General features: G+C 36.6%; 1 long non-coding RNA gene across 1 annotated transcript; it reads right to left on the reverse strand.

Moving 5' to 3' along the window:
• Positions 1 to 535: 535 nt before the first annotated feature.
• Positions 536 to 1,866, reverse strand: LOC107177052 (uncharacterized). Its single transcript, XR_008052743.1, has 2 exons — positions 1,727 to 1,866; positions 536 to 1,640 (listed from the first exon to the last, which is right to left on the reverse strand). It is a non-coding gene; the product is annotated as an uncharacterized LOC107177052 (long non-coding RNA).
• Positions 1,867 to 3,821: the final 1,955 nt, after the last annotated feature.

Below are 3,821 nucleotides of genomic sequence, written 5' to 3' on the forward strand. Positions count from 1 at the left end.
CGAATTTGCCGGACCACAGCCATTGGCAATAGAAATAGGGTCCTGTTCCAGTCCTTCCCGCCAAAATATGAGCTCTATTTTGCTCTAACAAAAACAATTTGTGAACAAAAGCTATTTACTTTCCCTAAATATTCCATAAATATGTGAGACAATCAAAGAAGAGATAAATAATAATAAGACGGCAATTGAACTGTCAAAAAAATAATATCAATAACAACACGATTCAGACAACTACTGGATTTTTTGGCATAAAAAATAGTTCAAAAAGTTGCATCTTTGGTTATAGTAGCAGAATCTTGAACAGAGAAGTAAATCTATGAAAAGAAGTCCACACCTCCCCTCACAAGAAGTTTTTTTCTAAACGGAAAAAAATCAGTGAATAGAGGCTAAAATGTAACTCATTTCCAAAGTTTTATAACACTAGAACCATTGAGCAGCATAGTTTAGATATTCATTTAAAAGGAAAAAGTGTCTACTCAATGCATTTGTCCTTTGAAGTCATACTCTCGACTATATCAGGAAAAGGACCCCATACCCTGTTCACAATCCCTTGCTCTACCTCAGTTGCCTTTTTCGAAGTTCGCTTCTAGTTCACCTCCAACACCTGATGCTGTCTTTCCAGCCAAACAAGACTACAGAGATTTCAACATAAGCTAGTTGTAGAGAAATTTTCCGAAAAGAATTCAGCAAAAATTTACTACTGATAAGGAAGCATTGATCCAAACATCTTAAAAGTAATAGTGGGCCGAAAATTCTGTCTAAACTATAAACGGACTTACATGCATTGTAAATTTGATTTAATATACATTTCATGCAGAAACCAAATAAACACAAATATACAAGGATCTAAACACTAGCCAGACCAACCACAAGTCAAACAATAACTGCTTGGACCCAACAATAGTAACTGGTTGTGAAGTGTAGCTTTTATCAAAACAAAAGAGTTGAAGAACATCTAAAAGTCACTTCCATCATCATATAAAAATATAAAATCATAAAAGAAATGTTTGGAAAGCAACATTTTAAGATCAAATAGTACCGATGAATTAATCTAACATATCTCTTCTCAAAAATACCAGCTGCTATAGACGTTTTCAAGAATATTTGAGTCTTTTGGGGTGTCGTTCCTCTTCATGGTTATGGTAGAAAAATTCACTTGGATCGTCCGTTGATTTTGTAGGGTCTGGTACATACAATAAATGGATCCCACATTTTTTCACCGGGCAACACTCCAAACGTTCAGAGCGATAAAATTCTTCCTTAAAATAGAATTGAACTGCCTCAAGAATGCAATTGTATTTCCAAAAACCATTCAAATCCTGATCATCGAAGAAATAGTATCCCAAAAGTAAGTGATCTGACTCTACATAATCCATAAATCTCTGTATGGCATGCGAATCTTTGGGTCTGACTTTGAATTCACAAAACAATTCGAACCACCTCTTTTCTCTGACATGATGTTCTCCAAATGCCGCAATAGCACTAAAAGCAAAGCCGAGTACCTTTTTATTACTGAACCAACCTGGTGGCATCTTCAAGGTTATAGAAGATTTCATACTTTGAAAGCTAAACCACATCGGAATTTCATCCCCAAGAAAAAAGACACGACGCAAAAGTGCATATTTTTTAGAATAATATATCTGTACCACAGAAAATCATAATTTTAATCAAATATTAATTGTCAACTTTAATTTGAAGAAAAAGAAATTAATAACTCCTCTCTTACTTCTTTCCATCGTGCAGTTGCCAAGAGTTGAATTTCTTGCAGAGCTTCTTCAAGAATTCCTCTGGTCTCATTTCGATCCAATTTATAATTATAACTCAGGTCAAAATACTGAGTACGAGCTTCATAACTTGAGAATAAACCTTATAATGATTCCAGTGCCGTGCAATGATGTGCATCCAACTCATGTAGTTTGCATGGAAGCTTGGATAAGGATTGAAGCCTCTCACAATACCTTAAGGAGAGCCTTCCCAACTTAGAACGTTGTGTGATGCTTTCTGGAATTCTCTCAAAATTGTTTTCCTGTAGATCCAATTCTTCGAGTGAGGATAACTGGCCAATATTTTCAGGTAACCGTGTGATGCCACAATCAGTTAGATTTAAATACGTTAGAGTGTGCAAGCCATCTAAAGATAACGTGATAGGCAATGATAAACTCATCTGCTTGTGACCCCTGCTTCTCTGGAAACTTAAGAGATCAATGTTGTTCAAACGGAAAAAAGATGATGGCACTTCTCTTATAGCAGTTCCTATAGCATGCAAACTCCACAAAGCTTCTAAATTTCCGAGTTCATCAGGCAATCTCTGAAGATGGAAAATTCTTAGTATTCACCCCATTAGCCTAAATTTTATTTATTTATATTTTAGGAAAGTGATACGAGATGAAGTTTACTTAAATGGTCATATGATCACTATTAATTTAGAAAGTAATTACATAAACCTATTTTCTTATTCTTATGCCAGTTGACTATAATCAAAACTATTATAATGAATATAAATACGATATTATGATAATACTATAAACAAAATAACGCTTACATTGAGCAAATTATTTTGAATATTAAACAATTATTAGGTTGTCCTGACAAATTTTATTAATAGTATAATATATTATCCTAAAATTGATTTAAAAATTTTAAAATTTATACTACGTGTAATATCCCACATCGCTAGCGAGAGAGTTCCTAAACTAGTTTACAAGTCTTGGACTTTCCTAACTAAGTAGACGTGTCTTGGGTTGCAAAGTCCAATAACAAAACTGTGACGGGCTGTGTTCCCAAAGTAGACAATATCTACTTGGTTGTTGGGTTTGGATTGTTACAATTGGTATCAAAGCCAACTCGTGACCTAATGTGTGGATGGATATGTTAATGATACGATTTCATATTGTACTAGTGTTTTCGATGAGCCTCACCAGGACCTGAGGTCTTATGGGGGCAGTATGAAGTATATAACATCACACATCGCTAGCGACAAAATTCCTAGACTAGGTTATAAGTCTTGGGTTGTTCTAACTAAGTAGATGCATTTTGGGTTGCAAAGCCTAATAACAAAACAGTAACGGGCTATGTGCACAAAGTGGACAATATCTACTTGGTTATTGGGCTCGGGCTGTTACAAATGGTATCAGGACTGACTCGTGATCTGATGTGTGGATGAATATGTTAATGATATGATTTTGTAGTATACTATTGTTCCCAATAAGTCTCAGAAGGACGTGAGGTCCTATGGGGAATGTATGTAACATCCCACATTGCAAATTGGGCCATGTCCAGCAACTTTGCCCAATCATGCTGGTTGGCGCTCACAAAATGCCGCAAGTACAGCTCTAACAAGGCATTCACCCTCTCCGTTTGCCCGTCGGTTGCGGATGAAAGCTCATAGAAAAGTGCAGCGCCGACCCCATAAGCTTGAACAACTCAGTCCAAAACCTCCCTGTAAACCGGCTGTCGCGGTCGCTAATGATGGATTTCGGAAGTCCCCAATACTTCACCACATGCCTAAAGAAAAACTTGGCTGTGTCCTCCGCTGTGCACTCCTTCGGGGCGGGAATGAAAGTGGCATAACAAGAGAGTTCCTGGACTAGTTTATAAGTCTTGGGCTCTCTTAACTAAGTACACATGTTTTGGGTTGCAAAGCTCAATAACAAAACCGTGACGGGTTATATGCCCAAAGCGAACAATAGCTACCTGGTAGTTGGGCTCGCATTGTTACAATCGGTATCAAAGCAAACTCTTGACCCGATGTGTGAATAGATATATTAATGATATGATTTCATACTGAACTACTATTTTCAATGAGCCTCAGGAGGACTTAA

The sequence above is a fragment of the Citrus sinensis genome, chromosome 3, assembly GCF_022201045.2.
Source record: "Citrus sinensis cultivar Valencia sweet orange chromosome 3, DVS_A1.0, whole genome shotgun sequence".
Taxonomy (NCBI): domain Eukaryota; kingdom Viridiplantae; phylum Streptophyta; class Magnoliopsida; order Sapindales; family Rutaceae; genus Citrus; species Citrus sinensis.